Source organism: Pelobates fuscus, chromosome 3, assembly GCF_036172605.1.
Source record: "Pelobates fuscus isolate aPelFus1 chromosome 3, aPelFus1.pri, whole genome shotgun sequence".
NCBI classification, from domain to species: Eukaryota; Metazoa; Chordata; class Amphibia; order Anura; family Pelobatidae; genus Pelobates; species Pelobates fuscus.
In genome coordinates, this window is record NC_086319.1 from 90344711 (window position 1) to 90363681 (window position 18971).

An 18971-nucleotide genomic window follows, 5' to 3' on the forward strand; every position below is an offset into this window, starting at 1 on the left:
GGGGAGGGGAGGCTTGGGATGCATAAACAAAGTTGGTTAACTCCTAAACGGCAGATAATTGAGCAATGCAGTAACTGCAAGCCCGTAATCTATACACCAAAACCACTTCATTAAGCTAAAGTTGTTTTGGTGCTCAGAGTGTCCCTTTAAGGCCTAAATAGCCGAGCGGAAAACAATTGACTTGGAGAATTTTTCTAATTCAGCTATTTTGGTCTAAATCTTGAAATTCCCTTTGAATCCACTTTGAATCCACTTTGAATTCGTGGCAATCCTCACTTTAGTGAGTATCCCTGCTACTGTCTGTATGAGAAGATCTAAGAAGGATCCCATGGGTCATTCTAGAGAACGTGCATGAGAACACACCAGATAAAATGGAACTATAACTAGAAGCTAAGGACGGAGAGCTTCACGTACGTATAGCTCATTTAGAGCTTATTTTGATTTATTCAGAGTTGATTTTCTTGAATTCAGATAATTGTAACATACGAAGTCCCACAAGTTTCCATAAATAATCCTTTAATTTGCTCTACCATATATGTAGCTTAGTAAATCACAACCATTCCAATTCAAACAATATAATACAATGCACAGACAGACTTGCATCTACACAGATCAGTACAGCACAGAGATTGATCACTGCCAAATGAAAAACACACAGAAGGACTTTAAGCAGATCTACCCTAATTTCATTACAGGCTGTCCTGCCGGATCACACCCAGCACAGAGTTAGTACATCATTAGATCATGCAGAGAACGCTTCAGCAGTGCTCTGGGCTTGGTCTTCTCAAAGTAGCGCCAGCCGGGAGGCTGTGTTAGCCTGGCGTGCGTTCACACAAGACTGCTATGTCCCCTTTCTGGGCAGCAGTGTCCCCTTCCTGGATGGGATTGCCCATTGTGGGCATCGCCAGTAATACATTTGCATCGTGGCATCCTCTTTATACCTATCCACCCCTTATCCTTCTTTTATACCCACCAAAGTGTAGAAATATGCAGTCACTCAGTGATTTACAGTTAAACACACAGATCCATGTATACACTTACATCCATACATAAAAACCACAAACTCATCTCCACACAGTAACACACAGACAGCATGGAAAAACAATCTAAATATATACTCTAAAGATTATATCAACATTAATATAATGATTATACGTTGCATTTAAGATATACTTTCATATGTATATCCTTTCCAACTTAATTTCAGTCAGCCCATTCTTATTTCTCTGACAAGAGGTACTGTGATCTGGACTTTAATTCTTCTTATTCAAGACGGAAGTCCCTCTTTGTTAAAGTAAACAAATACTAGATTCTATAGCAGGGCACAATCAACAACATCTATTTGTTTACTGTCTAAGTTAAAGTGGTTTGAGTGTTTTGAAAACATACATTGAATTAGATCATTGTTTAATGTCCCAGGACATACTCGAAAATGAGAGAAATCTATGCATCTATGTATCTATCCTGGGAAAATAATTTATAAATAAATAAATAGTAAGGAATTTGGGTGTTAATGAAGAACTTGCTATCTCAACTTTTCTCAATGTCAAAAAATAATGTGCATTTGGTTTTAAATAGTTACCAAAATTGCTGTGATACCATTTTTCCTAAAAGGGAAACTATAGTGCCTAGAAAACAAACTCATTTTCCTGGCACTATAGATTTTCCCTTCTTTTAAGGCCTCCTCCCGAGGTGCTATAGGGGTTAATAACCCCTTCAGTGACTTACCTGGGTCCAGCGCCGATGTCCCTCGGCGCTGGCTCAGCTCCGCCGACGTTCCTCCCCCGCCGACGTCTGCTGGCGGGGGAGACCTAATGCACATGCGCGGTGACGCTGGAGGTCCTCATGCATAGTGTGAGGACGTCCAGCGTCGTTTAGAAGAAGTCATCTAAGAAGCTGAAAGTCCCTCTAGTGGCTGTCTGGTAGACAGCCACTAGAAGAGGAGTTAAACCTAATAACAAAAAAACTGCAATAATTACCACTCTGGGGTTAAGGGTGATGGGCAGGCCCGGACTGGCCATCGGGCACACCGGGCAAATGCCCGGTGGGCCGCGGTGGCCAGGGGCCGAGGCCGGCAGGGGAAGTCCCAGGATCTCCCCTGCCGATCTATGCAGGGCCGGCACTATCCGAGCGCCGGCCCCGCTGTTTTCAATGAAGGGCCGGTGAGGAGATCAGAGATCTCCCTCACCGGCCCACTTGGAGAGACATGCGGCTGGGGAGGGAGGGAGAGGACCCGGCGGAGCTCTATCTTGCAGCTCCGCCGGGTTCCTCTCGCGAGATCCGGCGCGTTGCCATGGCAACGACCGGATCTCGCGAGAGTGAACTCTAGCCTCGCAGGCTAGAGTTCACTCACCCACTGGACCGCCAGGGAAGATACCAGCGTGCCGGTCCCCCCCCTCCCACTCACCAGCGTGCCGGTACCCCCCCACCTCCCAGGCTACAGGTAAGAAGGGAGGGGGGGCATAATGCTACATTTTATTTTACCCCCCCCAACACTCAATCCCTTCTAACATTCACACACAGCACTCTCACTCCCATCACACACAGCACTCTCACTCCCATCACACACAGCACTCTCACTCCCATCACACACAGCACTCTCACTCCCATCACACACAGCACTCTCACTCCCATCACTCTCACTCCCATCACACACAGCACTCTCACTCCCATCACTCTCACTCCCATCACACACAGCACTCTCACTCCCATCACTCACTCCCAGCACTCTCACTCCCATCACTCTCACTCCCATCACACACAGCACTCTCACTCCCATCACTCTCACTCCCATCACACACAGCACTCTCACTCCCATCACTCTCACTCCCATCACTCTCACTCCCAGCACTCTCACTCCCATCACTCTCACTCCCATCACACACAGCACTCTCACTCCCATCACTCTCACTCCCATCACACACAGCACTCTCACTCCCATCATTCTCACTACTATCACACACAGCACTCTCAAACCCATCACAGCACTTTCACACACAGCACTCTCACACACATAACACTCAGCACTCTCACACACAGCACTCTCAGGACTCACACACACATCACACTCAGCACTATCACAAAACACATCACACTCAGCACTATCACAAAACACATCACACTCAGCACTATCACAAAACACATCATACACAGCACTATCACACACATCCCACTCAGCACTCACGCACATCATACACAGCACTATCACACTCAGCACTCTCACACACATCACACTCAGGACTCACACACACATCACACTCAGGACTCACACACACATCACACTCAGCACTCTCACACACATCACACTCAGGACTCACACACACATCACACTCAGCACTATCACAAAACACATCATACACAGCACTCTCACACACATCACACTCAGCACTCACGCACATCATCCACAGCACTATCACACTCGGCACTCTCACACGCATTACCCTCAGCACTCACACACATCATCCACAGCACTATCACACTCGGCACTCTCACACGCATTACCCTCAGCACTCACACACATTATCCACAGCACTATCACACTCAGGACTCACACACATCACACTCAGCACCCTCACACACATCATACACAGCATCCATCATACACACATACTGCACCCCTCACATACACACAGAACCTCCCCAACACACATACACAATACTTCCAAACATACACACACACACACACATATATATATATATATATATATATATATATATATACACACACACTCTGGATCCCCTATACACACACTAGATTCCTTGTAAGCAAACGCATACTACACCCCTAAACACACACTCTCTACAAACACTACACCACATATATACCCACACACACACACTATAGCCTGTATGCACACACTTGCTACATCCCCTATACACACATTCTCTACAGCCCCTAGCCACATATGCATTACATTACACCACAAACACAACACGACTAAAACCGACCTTATTACACAATACCACACCACAATCAGCTCACACTATACACACACACAATCCCACAAGCAAGCTCCAAACACATGCACAATACTCTTTCCTGGCATTTTTGTCTCCTGGTATCCATTTATAGAGACACCAGAGACAAGTTGCAAGGAAACACAGTGCAAGCATGTTATTAAATTTGCTTGCACTGTGCAGAACAAATACAGGGCTTTTTTCTCATGCTAGAGATCTTTAGCAGAGCTCTGCGCATGGTCTGCCCTGGCCTGCACTTTGAGAAGGGGGCGTGTTTGTCGTTAGTGATGACAAAACACACCCCCTCTGCCCCGCCCCCTTCTTAGTGGGCCGCTCTGATAAAAAAATGCCCGGGCCGAATTTTTATCCCAGTCCGGCCCTGGTGATGGGGGTTGGCACCCAGACCATTTCATTGAGGTGGTCTGGGTGCCAACAGTGCCCCTTTAATTTTGACCTGCAGTGTGTGTAGTAGAATAATATTCATATTTTCTGGCATAAAATGTCTGACTTCATACCGTTAAAAATACCCAGATCCGAGAGGCGGAGCCTGAACGCCGATGAAGACGGACGTGTGATTTCTGAGCTCCCTCACCCCGAGCACTCAATCAGCCAGCATCAGCGGTAAAATTTAACCATCCGACCCTAAAAACGAGCATTGTACAACGCATACACTGCCCCCACAACATCTATACCATGGGAGGCACTAAAAAAAGGAAGGAACATACCCCTTCGGTAGCCACGCTGTTCCGCGCCTCGGAGCAGGGGCGGCCATCTTTGACCCAATCTGCACAGCAATCCGACTCAGAATCGGACGACAGCGATGTCCCTGGAGATACCGCGGCCCCCATCACGATGGGCAACCTACGACGACTCCTTAAAGAAACGTCCGAAGACATCAAGGCCCACACAGCAGCGGAACTCGAAAAGCAAATGGCGGGCCTCAGAACAGACATAGACGCACTGGCAGAACGCACCGCGCAGGCTGAAACCGACATCTCAGACCTAACTGTGGCAACTAAATCACACGACCATGAACTATTACTCATGCAGGACAGAATAGTCCAATTGGAAGATGGCCTAGAGCAGAGGTAGGCAACCTACGGCACTAGTGCCATGCACGGCACTCGAGGTGTCTTTGCACGGCACTCAAGGCTGCTAGAGACAAATAGGCTCTGGCCTATCAGGAGTCCCAGTAAAACTTCAGATATCTGTTAATCCGAAAAGGTGGTGAAGGACAATCCTCAATTTAAGCATTGCAGCACGTAGAGGAAGTGATCTCAGATCACTTCCTAACAGCCCTTGTGAATAGGAATCCACACTGTAGTAGAGCAGCTCGCAGTTGCTGTTGCAGCTCCTGTCCTTGACATATACCTGGCCGGTCTGGTCCCCACTGGAACCCAGGGAAGCCACCCACACTGCTAGATATACACAGGAATGCAGAATCCTGCATTCCTGTGTAATCCCTCATACAAATAGTACGGACAGCCCACACACAAACATACACATAATCTGCATAAACGCAACACCACTAACAATCCACATACATGCACACAACCCCACATGCAGTCTCTCACATGCAATACCTCAAACAGCCCCCACACATACTACCAAACACACAATGTGACATATCCATTCACACAATTCCACAAGCAGCCCCCATACACAACTCACATTCATATGTATCATACACAATACCATAAACTACTCATGAACATATACAATATAATAGCTAATATACGCAGGGCCGTCTTTAACGTGGGGCAAACTGGGCAGCTGCACCGTGAGCCCCGCTGGCCTCAACTATTTCTAACCCCCGGCCGGTAATCCGCACACTAAGGAGGTCCACCGGGTGGCCCGTGCACAAAGGGCCACCCGGTGGGCTTCTGTCAGCAGGGTCCCGGTGGCGCACTGAGGCGCTTTAACAGTGCGAGCGGGCCCCTTGCTTTTTGGCAACAGGCTGGGAGGAAGAGACGGCTGTGCATCACTTCCTCCCACAAAGAGAGGAGCGTGCGGGAAAGAAGAGTAGGCAGAGTGGAGGGGGGCTGGCCGCGAGAGCCAGACCCCAACTCCTAACACCTTCAGCCACCAGCAGGAAAGGTAGGAAACTGGAGGGTGGGTTTAAAATTGTAATTTTTGTGTGTGTCAGTATATCTGTATGTGTGCATGTCTGTGTCAGTATGTCTGTCAGTGTGTGTGTTAGTATATCTGTGTGTGTCAGTATGTGTGTGTCGGTATATCTGTGTGTGTCGGTATATCTGTGTGTGTCGGTATATCTGTGTGTGTCAGTATGTCAGTGTGTGTGTGTCAGCATGTCTGTGTCAGTATGTCTGTCTGTGTGTGTGTCAGTATATCTGTGTGTCAGTATATCTGTGTATGTGTCAGTATGTTTGTGTGTCAGTATATCTGTGTGTGTCAGCATGTCTGTGTGTGTGTGTGTTAGTATGTCTGTGTGTGTCAGTAAATCTGTGTCAGTATATCTCTGTGTGTGTGTGTGTGTGTCAGTATGTCAGTATGTCTGTGTGTGTGTGTTTCAGTGTTACATAGTTACATAGCTGAAAAGAGACTTGCGTCCATCAAGTTCAGCCTTCCTCACACCTGTTTTTTGCTGTTGATCCAAAAGCAAAAAAAAAAAAAAAAACCCAGTTTGAAGCACAATTTTGCAACAAGCTAGGACAAAAAATTCCTTCTTGACCCCAGAATGGCAGTCAGATTTATCCTTGAATCAAGCACATATTACCCTACATTGAAAGATTATATCCTTGAATATTCTGTCTTTGCAAGTATGCATCTAGTAGCTGTTTGAACATCTGTATGGACTCTGATAAAACCACTTCTTCAGGCAGAGAATTCCACATCCTGATTGTTCTTACAGTAAAAAAACCTTTCCTTTGCCTTAGACGAAATCTTCTTTCTTCCAGTCTAAACACATGGCCTCGTGTCCTATGTAAAGTCCGGTTTGTGAATTTCCACACAATGGTTTGTTTATTGGCCCCGAATATATTTGTATAATGTTATCATATCCCCTCTCAGGCGACGTTTTTCTAAACTAAATAGGTTTAAATTTGTTAACCTTTCTTCATAGCTGATATGTTCCATTCCTTTTATTAATTTTGTAGCCCGCCTCTGCACTTTTTCTAGTGCCATGATATCCTTCTTTAGAACAGGTGCCCAAAATTGCACAGCATATTCAATATGTGGTCTTACCAGTGATTTATAGAGAGGCAAAATGATATTCTCGTCCCGAGAATGAATGCCCTTTTTCATGCATGACAATACCTTATATACCTCTGTGTTCGTGTATATGTGCATAAATCTCAGCATTCACACACTAACACTACACACAAATACACCCCTACATTCAAATTTCAACACTACGTACAAACACGTCTGTGTTACACACCAAAATTATATGTAAATACACCCCTGCATTCAAAAACCAACACTACACAAATTCATGCTTGCAGTCACGCCAACACCACATACAAACATATTCCATACAAAAACCTGTTTACATTCAAACACACAAAAACTGCTTAGTGCTAAGACCTGGAAACATGGGTAAATGGTAGAGCCCCAGCACTCAATGCATTACTGGAGTTGCACGACAGATGGGGATCTACCTTTTAATCACTCGTGCAACAGGGAGGCCCAAAAAAATTCTTGCACCTCTCTACTTTAGGTCCGCCACTGCGTTGAGGTGGAGGACGTGATTGCACGCCGGGGGAGGGGGGACAGGGTCCAGGGGGCCCCAAACATATGCTTAGCCCAGGGTCCAGTCAATATTAAAGACGGCCCTGCAGATACGCACAAATACAACAATACAAAGCAATTACAGTAAAAATAACACAAGCAGGATACGGCAGCATACACACCTCATTTTAAAAAAAAAATAGGACCGGCACGCTACAGGACATCACAATCCTATATCGGCACAGTGCTGCTAAAAGGTTGCCTACCCATGGCCTAGAGGATCTCAACAACAGATCCCGCCGGAGTAACATACGAATCCGGGGCCTACCAGAAACGGTCACCACGGAAGCTATTCTCCCAGCCGTCAAAGAAATTTTCTCTAACCTTTGGCCAGAAGCCTCTGCCAACGACCTCCAGATAGAGAGAGCACACCGAGCACTTCGGCCTCCCACACCAACCCTAACTAGGGATGTAATTGTGAAACTGCTCCTATTCACCACGAAGGAGAAACTAATGGCTGCGGCCCGCACAAACCCACCGAAGTACCAGGGACACCAGCTACAACTATTCCAGGACCTAACACCAGTAACCCTGCGCAAAAGGAGGGAACTTAAACCCCTCACAACTGCCCTGGCACAAAATGGTTGGAAATATATGTGGGGCCACCCCTTCAAGTTAATGGTCCGAAAAGAAAACCACTCCTACACCCTCCACTACCCAGCAGACATGCTGGACTTCGCCAAGCATATCGGGGTGCAAATTACCCATGCAGCAGCTCCTACTACCAGAGCCGCCTCACAACAAGCCCGCCAAACAACTGGAGATGATACTACAGCACATCGCCAGTCCCAGAGAAGCCGGTCGATACAGACGCCCAAGAAGTGAGCAGGACGGGACTCATGAAGACACAGACCGGGGACTCCGGTAACCTTACCTGGACTAACCTCCACACAGGACTTCAATACAGGTTTAAACCCCACTGAACTATATCCCCAACACATGGTCCCCCCCCCTCATTCCCGCTTCCCTGAACATCCAACCCCGTTGGAGACAATCGCCGACGCAGGAGAGCCAACCCTACACCAAGCAGAGACCACTCATTGGGACCCAACAATCCTAGCCCCAAACACTACCAGCCTAACCTGGCACACAATAGGCCGAAAACAAGACCCCCTGAGCGAGCCCGAAAAGTAACGAGAACCCCCCCCCCACTCTCCCTCTCCACCCTCTTAGGCAACCAGTGGGCCTACTCGAGAGCCGACCGAACATCCCCCCCCCCCCGGTTACCCCTCAAATCTCGGGGGACCCCCCCCCCCCACTTACACCCAAACAGGACTGCCCCAGGAACCCACCAGAACCCTCACCATGGACATTGAGCAATAAAGTATCGGAGACCCACAGGTTCCGGGCTCCAACGGCACATGGACGCTGTACTTTGGTCTCAAGACAATTTATATCTAGACAATTTATATCTAGACAATTTATATCTAGAATATCCTAACTATCCTAACTACCTGTATGCTATCAACCATGACACCCGGCCCTTGGCCTAACCACAGGCCGCCGGCCCAACCGTCGTTTTGGGTAAAAGTATGTTACTGTTTCCTGCATGAAATGTAAAAGGTTAACAGGGATATAGCGACGTCTGACTTATAGCCTGGGTAATACTAGACAGGGGACAGAAGGCCTGACACAAACAGAAATTGCAGACACACAGGGGACTAGACAAGGGTGGTTTCCCCTCGACAACATCAATCAACACCATAGCCTCCCACAGAGCACCTACCTCACCCCAATGACCCACTGATTAGTACACATAAGATGGGCCCACAAAATATGCACCCAGGAACCAGGGACACACACTTAGAGGCATAGGAGCCCTACACCTACAAACCAACGACCTATTAACCCGACAGACCCCTAGGCAACACCCACGAGCCCGGGAGTTGGCACACACCCAAAGTGAACGAAAATAGTGACCACCCGCACTTACCTGATGGGACGTGATCTCTCCCTTTACCCACACTAGAGACCAAGAAACAGTCAGACCAAGGGGACACAGTTTGAAATGTGTTTTTTAATGTTGAAATGTTAATATGTTAATATGTTATAATGTTGAAATGTCATAACTGTCCTTTTGCACATGTACCATACCACAGAGATCGGCGCTGCCCTTCACCTTCCACAGGCCGACTACCTACTACACCAGGGGTACCACAGGTCCTCCCGCACACAGCGCTAGAAAGGGAAACCCATCCTCACAGGAGGGGAGCACCGAACAGAGACGCAACACAAATGTAACAAGTAAGCAACACCAATGTCCCCCCCAAGATAAAAACACCTGACAACCAGAAGTACATCCCTAACTGCATCACCCCCACCTCCATAGACCCCTCCTTTTCCTAGAGAAAGAACAGAAAATCACCCTTGAGGTTAAGACCCGCTCCCCCACCCAACTCGCAACCCCCCCCAAAGACTGCACAGGCAGAATCCCACGACCCAAACAGAAACAAACACCGCACTATCATGATAACACCCAACGACCCCATCCCCACCCGGGACCAACACAGTTCACAACTAGAGCGAACATAGACCTCCAGGAAGTCTTACCATGGACAGAACAAATACAGACCCAACACAAATATGACAACAAGCAACCGAGGAACAAGACTGGCACACATGGACCCATGACAAACCCAATAGGAGACGATAAGACAACCAAACTCCACCTAGTATTAAAAGAATAACGACCATAATTACACACTAATGCTCATTAACACTGCACAAGCAAACAATCAAACTCACCGAACACTTACGAGCTCGGGGGAAGGCTCGTGATCCACCGACCCTCTTGACCCCCACCACTTCCAAACCCGGCTCCAACACCCCATCCTTGACTTCCCGTTCCCTCAACAAGTCAAGGAGACTAGCTCCGCTCCCAACACTCCTGGCCGGCAACTTGTAAGACCAGGAACCCCACACTACCCTCCATACTCACGCACTCCTGAATAACACTTCCACCCACACCAGACACATCACTACACCCCAACACTACACTACCCACCCCAATCCCCCCCACCCCAACTACTTGTACAGCTCACCCGCCTGGTCCTCATACATATAAATCAGGAACGTTAGACTCCTAATAAAACTAAGAGACAGGAAGGAATAAAAATGACACCTCCATTATCATGCATCTCAATCAATTGCAAGGGCCTCAATAACCCACTCAAAAGGCACCAAACGATGCGCTGGGCAAGCAGAACCCACGCACAAATCATCATGCTACAGGAAACACACTTCCAACACAATAAGACGTTCCCGCTGCTAAACCGGAACTTTAATAGATATTTTTTAGCAAACTCACCGACTGGAAAGCAAAATGGGGTGGCAATCCTACTCCACAAAGCATGCCCCCTCACAGTCGACAAGACAATTGCTGACCCCCAGGGGAGATATATAACGGTTGCAGGAAACATGGGCCCCCAGAAATTTGCATTCACATCGATCTACGCCCCCACGGTCCCCTCAGCCTCTTTTTGGCAATCACTACAGGCACACCTAGCGCTATTCTCCTCACACCACCACATCGTAGGGGGAGATTGCAACGCCACGCCTTCCCCGGCAATAGACAGGCACAGAAGGGGCACACACCCTCGAAATCGCGGACAGACTTCACAATCCGACAAACTGCTTCAAAACTTCCTCGCACGAACTCGCCTAGTCGACGTATGGAGGACCCAAAACCCGACCACACGGGACTATACTTTCTACTCCCACCCTCACCGATCCCACTCACGTATAGATCTATTCCTGACATCCCCATCCACTCTACCTCTAATCATAAACACCTCAATTGGATCAATCACATGGTCAGACCACGCTGAAATCTCACTCACACTGACCCCACCACTCACCACCCGCCAATGGTCCTGGCGCTTAAACCCTAAACTACTCCACGACCCCACAATTAGAAACACCACGTCTAAAGCCATCACAGACTACTTTACCCTAAATACGCTCTCGGTCACCTCACCGGGCATCCTATGGGCAGCACATAAAACAGTGATTAGGGGCACCCTAATAAGTCAAGCCGCCCATCACAAAAAGCAACGTTTAGCAAAACTAGAACAAAATCTAAAAGAACTCCGCCAATTAGAAGGTGACTTCAAAATCCAACCCACACCGGACCTAGCGGCTAAAATACATCAACTCCAGACCGCGATAAAAGACTTCATGTCTACAGACACCACCAAAGCTCTCCAATGGACACGCCAACTTTTCTACGAAAAATCCAATAAAGCGGATACACTACTCGCCCGCAAACTCAAATGTAGAACAGCCCGTAAAAATATCACTAAAATCAACGCAAAAGACGGGACACCGCAAGAGTCACCAGATAAAATAGCCACTATATTCCAAGAATACTTTACGGACCTATATGACCATAGCCCCCAACACAGACGCGACCCCACCCTCTTGACCACTAAAATTAACAAATACCTAGACGCACTTACCCTACCCTCACTAACACCCGAAGGAGCTCACCGAATATCAACAGAAATCACAGCGGAAGAAATTGCAAACGCACTCAAAACTCTCAAACCCAACAAATGCCCGGGTTCACAGGCCTTTACTATAAAACCTTTGCGACAGCACTCATCCCACAACTAAGTAAACTCTTCAACTCACTCATGCGAGGAGATCCCCTCCCTCCCGACATGCTTCGAGCAAACATATGCCTCCTACCAAAACCTGGTAAGTCCCACCTTGACCCCGGACATTTTAGACCAATCTCCCTACTAAATGTCGACGTAAAACTATTCACAAAGGTAATGGCCGAGAGACTAAACCCCCTGCTTCCCCTCCTCATACATCCTGATCAAGTGGGATTTATCCCACACAGACAAGCCAGTGATAACACCCGACGCACCTTCGACCTCATCTGGTACGCTGACTACAGACGCCTCCCAACCCTCCTCTTATCCCTTGACGCAGAAAAAGCCTTTGACAGATTACTCTGGCCCTTCCTTTTTGCAACATTACGAAAATTCGGCTTCCCAACGCCCTTCATTGACGCACTGGGATCCCTTTACTCATCACCCACAGCCACCCTCCTCCTACACTCTACCACACCCCCCACATTTCCCATTAAGAACGGCACGAGACAAGGATGCCCACTATCCCCAATACTATTCGCCCTCTCGCTCGAACCCCTCCTCCAGACCCTCAGACACCACCAAGAAATTCAAGGACTTAACATCAGGGGGGAAACATATAAAATCGCAGCATACGCAGATGATGTTCTCCTCACAATCACGGACCCACTACACTCCCTCCCACCCCTATCAACGGAACTAACGAACTACGCTGAAGTCTCGGGCTATAAACTCAATCTGGAGAAAACGGAAGCCCTTCCGATCCAAGTAGACAAACCTACACTCCAGAAACTCAAATCACGACACCCTTTCACTTACCAACACACAGCCATTAAATACCTGGGCATCACACTCCCAACAGACCTCGCACAAACCTATGACCTTAATTATACGCCCCTGATAGAAACCGCCTCACAAGACCTAGAAAAGTGGAACACCATGGCAATCTCATGGATAGGCAGAATGACGTCCATTAAAATGAACCTACTTCCTCGGTTCTTATACCTGTTTCAAACACTTCCAATCCCGATCAACATCCCAGACTTCAAAAAATTGCAAACCAAGATAGATAAATTTATATGAGCAGGAAAAAGGGCAAGGATAGCTCGCAAGACTCTATACATCCCAAACAAACAGGGAGGACTAGGACTCCCCAATCTCACCCAGTACTTCCAATCAACCCAACTGTCGCAAACAATCCAAATCCACGCCAACCCAGGCAACAAGAGATGGGTAGACTTGGAACACATCATATTCGGATCAGATTTCCCCTCCCTACAAATATGGCTCCCAAAGGATGCCAGACCACCGACCCCCCCCACCTCCCCAGCGATAACAACCATGATCAAAACATGGGACAAAATCACCGAAAAGCACAAACTCATCTCACACCCCTCCCCATTAATGCCCATCCTCAGGAACACGAACTTCGCACCAGGTATGTCCCCGAGGGACCTCGCCCATTTCGAAGACAATAACCTGACACGCATCTACCACTTTTATAAAAATCAAACCATCGTACCCTTCGCAGACCTCCCCCAGCAAACTCCCCTCACGACCAAAGACCTGTTCCGATATCTACAAATCCGCAGCTATGTAGAAACCCCACACATACGACAAGCAAGCATTACCCCACTCACGCCACTAGAAAATGCATGCATAAACCACCCACTCCAAAAGGGACAAATATCGAAAATATACTCCTTACTGAGTAGACACACGCGAGAAAGCTCTATACCCTACGTTGCAGCCTGGGAAAGAGACCTGGGCCCCACAAGAGAACAAAGCGACTGGATAGACATATGGGAAGCCACCGCAACAATATCAATATGTGTCAATCACAAAGAACAAGCCTATAAAACCCTTTTTAGATGGTACCTCACCCCACTACGCTTAAAGCAAATGAAACAAACAAACTCAGACCTATGCTGGAAAGGCTGTGGGAGTAAAGGTACATACCTACACACATGGTGGGAATGTCCTAAGGTAACCATACTATGGCAGCAAATAGCACAAAAGGCGACACAAGCACTTCACACAACCATTCCGATGGACCCATGGCTTTGGCTATTATCCAGACCCCTAAGCGATATTCCTAGAGCACAAAATAAACTCATAGCCAAATTGGCACTAGCCACCAGGAGGGCAATAGCCGAAACATGGGGAAGCCCAGACACCCCTACCATGACACAGATTACACGGAAAATAAATGAAGCCATGACTATGGATAAACTCACAGCCCTCATACATGACACTACTAAATACTTCAACAAAATCTGGGATCCGTGGTTATACGAATTTCCACCTAACTGAAACAACTCAACACAGTAATGGTGGACCAGGCGGGTGAGCCCACCCGAGGTGCATAACCCTGTATAAACCAAACCCCCCCCCCCACCTATGACCCGCAAAACCTCACCCCTAACTCCACCCCACACCAAACCCCCCACCCTCTCACTTACATGCACTATACTCACACCACATCACATCCAACCTACCTCATTCCAGCACACTAGCTACACACCTCCTGAAAAATCAATTCGACCACCTTAACTCGCTAATACACGTAACACATAACAGAAAAATCCCGAGACTACATATCTAGGGACTCCCGGAGACAAACTTACACCCAAGTCTCTTGACACACACACACCCAGTCGGACATAGGATAATCACAACCCATAGAACACCATCAAATCCGACGAGGACGAAATTATCACCATGAACCTATAATCTCGACCAATAGAAACCACAAAATACAAGGCTCACTTACCCAACACAAAGACTATCTAACCACACCGACCACCCCACCCCACTCCCTATACCCTTGTTCCACCCCTATTGGTACTCCCCCCCCACGTTCTTCGTAGAGGAACAATACGAACCAAGACTGAGACAAAGCCCAAAAGCCAAGAACCCTGGGGATACCCTAGAGTTCAATTTAGGATTCATCTATCATACCAATAAGCTGTCAAGTCACCACTGAAAGACATACACTACGAACTGGCCCACAACCAGAACAACAAAGTGGACTCACTCCCCCATAAAAACACTAGGACCTACCACACAAACAACAGACCAAGCAGACAGCAAAGTCACAAGCTAGTCAACTAAATACCTCACAAAACTCTTCGACTCAATTCAGGCTGAAGAGCTTATAACAACGGGGAAAAGTCCGAATATTGTTACGAAAGCAATATGGGTATGATAACAACTGTTAAAGTCGAACCTTAGAATGAATGACTACCAAGTTCATATATGATGTCTGACTTATGTACTGTATATGTATATCCTGCAAACACAGTATTACGAACAAATCCCCAGTATTCTTTTCTGTACCCCCACCCCTATTACAAAACCTTTCAAAATAAAGAATTTATAAAAAATAAAAAAAATACCCAGATCCTTCAACATCCAAATAGTAAAATATAAAAGCAGATTAGACTCATAGTCAGAAAGTAGAAATATAGAATGTGACGACAGATAAGAACCATTCGGCCCATCTAGTGTGCCCAATTTTTTTTAATACTTTCATTAGTCCCTGGCCTTAGCTTATAGTTGGATAGCCTTATGCCTATCCCATGCATGCTTAAGCTCCTTCACTGTGTAAACCTCTACCACTTCAGCTGGAAGGATATTCGATGCCTCCACTACCCTCTCAGTAAAGTAATACATCCTGGAATTATTTTAAACCTTTGCCCCACTAATTTAAAACTATGTCCTCTTGTTGTGGTAGTTTTTCATCTTTTAAATATAGTCTCCTCCTTTACTGTGTTGATTCCCTTTATGTATTTAAATGTTTCTATCATATCCTCCCTGTCGCGTCTTTCCTCCAAGCTATAAATTTTAAGATCCTTTAACCTTTCCTGGTAAGTTTTATCCTGCAATCCATGAACCAGTTTAGTAGCCCTTCTCTGAACTCTCTCTAAGGTATCAATATCCTTCTGTTAGGACTCTATCAAATATTCTGTACTCTGCCCTTGGGTTTTTACGTCCAAGATGCATTATCTTGCACTTATCCACATTAAATGTCAGTTGGCCCAACTCTGACCATTTTTCTAGTTTACCGAAATCATTTGCCATTTGGCTTATTCCTCCTGGAACATCAACCCTGTTACATATCTTAGTATCATCAGCAAAAAGACATACCTTACCATCAAGACCTTCTGCAATATCACTAATAAAAATATTAAAGAGAATAGATCCAAGTACAGAGCCTTGATTGATTGATAAGCCTTCTATGTGCAACAGTGTCAAAAGCCTCACTGAAATCTAGGTAAGCAATGTCTACTGCACTACCCTGATCTCTAGTTTGGCATGATCTCCCTGAAGTAAACCCATGTTGTCTCTGATCTTGAAATCAATGGGATTTTAGATATTCAACAATCCTGTCCTTTAATATGATTTCAATTACTTTCCCCACTACTGAAGTAAGGCTTACTGGCCTATAGTTGCCCAACTCCTCCTTACTACCTGTCTTGTGAATGGGCACAACATTCGCTAATTTCCACTCTTCTGGGACTACTCCTGTTAGCAATGATTGATTAAATAAATCTGTTAAAGGACCACTATAGTCACCTGAACAACTTTAGCTTAATGAAGCAGTTTTGGTGTATAGAACATGCCCCATGCAGCCTCACTGCTCAATCCTCTGCCACTTAGGAGTTAAATTCCTTTGTTTATGAACCCTAGTCACACCTCCCTGCATGTGACTTGCACAGCCTTCCATAAACACTTCCTGTAAAGAGAGCCCTATTTAGGCTTTCTTTATTGCAAGTTCTAAGATTTTCTTATCCCCTGCTATGTTAATAGCTTGCTAGACCCTGCAATAGCCTCCTGTATGTGATAAAAGTTCAATTTAGAGATTGAGATAAATTTATTTAAGGTAAATTACATCTGTTTGAAAGTGAAACCAGTTTTTTTTTTCATGCAGGCTCTGTCAATTATAGCCAGGGGAGGTGTGGCTAGGGCTGCATAGACAGAAACAAAGTGATTTAACTCCTAAATGATAGTGAATTGAGCAGTGAAATTGCAGGGCAATGATCTATACACTAAAACTGCTTTATTTAGCTAATAAAAACTGCTTTATTTAGTAATTTAGGTGACTATAGTGTTCCGTTAATGGTTTTGCTAGTACACCACTAAGCTCTTTTAATAACTTTGGGTGTATTCCATCAGGACCCATTGACTTATTTGTCTTTACTTTTGACAGTTGAAATAGAACCTCTTCCTCTGTAAACACACATGTAACAAATTACTAATTTGTCCTTTTTCCTTTTTCCTAACTGAGCCCCCTTTCCTTCATTTTCATCTGTAAATACTGAACAAAAATATTAATTGAGGCAGTCAGCTAGACCTTTATCCTCTTCTACATACCTTCTTTCTTTTGTTTTTAATCTAACTAATCAGTGTTTTAGTGTCCTTTTCTCATTTATGCATCTAAAAAATGTTTTGTCCCCATTATGTAATAGGTAAACTAATCCCCACAAACCCCTTCTCTAGAGATGCGCATGCAAGGCTTTTAGTGTTAGGGCCACCTGATGGGCTCCTCAAGTATTTGAGTCCCGGAGTGGTTGCACTGCCTTCACTGCCAGTTGTTCTGCACTAGGTCGAACAATTTAAGAGCATAGGTGAGAATGCACCAGTGCACCACTACACACAACATTTTTAATATTACCACTTTCTTGATGTTATAATAAATCTGGTACAAATAAAAAAAAACAGACTATAGTGTAGTATTTAACAATTCATAAAGCACATTTTATAATTATAGGCATCAAACTCATATATTCCTGAGCCACGTGTCACATACTTACCTATACCCGGGGACCGTGCCGCTCCTCTCGCCACATCGGCAGAACGCACCGAATGGCTGCACTACTGAAGTCCTCAGACCACGTGTCCTGAATAGTATACTCTCCTTCATTGCGAATGGTTCCCTATGCAGGTTCGCTGGGCCGAACTGCAGCTCTTTAAATAAAATTATTCCCATGATGTCACGCCCTTAAATGGACAGCGTCGTCAAGGCAATCCCATTCTGTTTGCAGTCACAAAGATGACGTGGACCAATGGGAACTCTTCTGAACTTATTTAAGGCCTCTTCTAGCCTTACTTATTGCCCTGTGACATGTTAGTGCTATGTATAAGTCTCTCTTTTTGTATTCTTTTTATTGACCTCGGCTTTGTATTTTGACTTGTGATTTCTCGTATCCTGACCAGGCTTCGTATTTGACTTGTCATTTTCTGGTATCCTGAACCGGCTTTGTATATACTCTGTGTATTTCTGTATTCCTGACCTTGGCTTACCCTGACCTTGTTTCTTGCTGTTAATACGTTAAGTCTGGTCATTCTAAGGTTTGGTAATACGTCTTTCGGATCCACCTTTTCTGGATTTTCACTTTCCTGTGTGTTGGGGTCAGATGCTGCATCGGAAGCACTTACTTCTAGTTCTAGTATGTTTTCCATTTTTGACTTGCCTCTGTAATTTTGACTATAGTCCCTTGACCCAGCTTAGTGTTCTCGTTTATCCTGCTCTCTACAATCCTTGACTTGGACCTGTATCTCGTTATTCTTGTTTTCTCTCCGGACTATATTTTATACTCCTTGTGTTAAGCCTTGGCACTCTAAGTCCAATAATGCAAACTGTATTACTGTAGGATAATATTG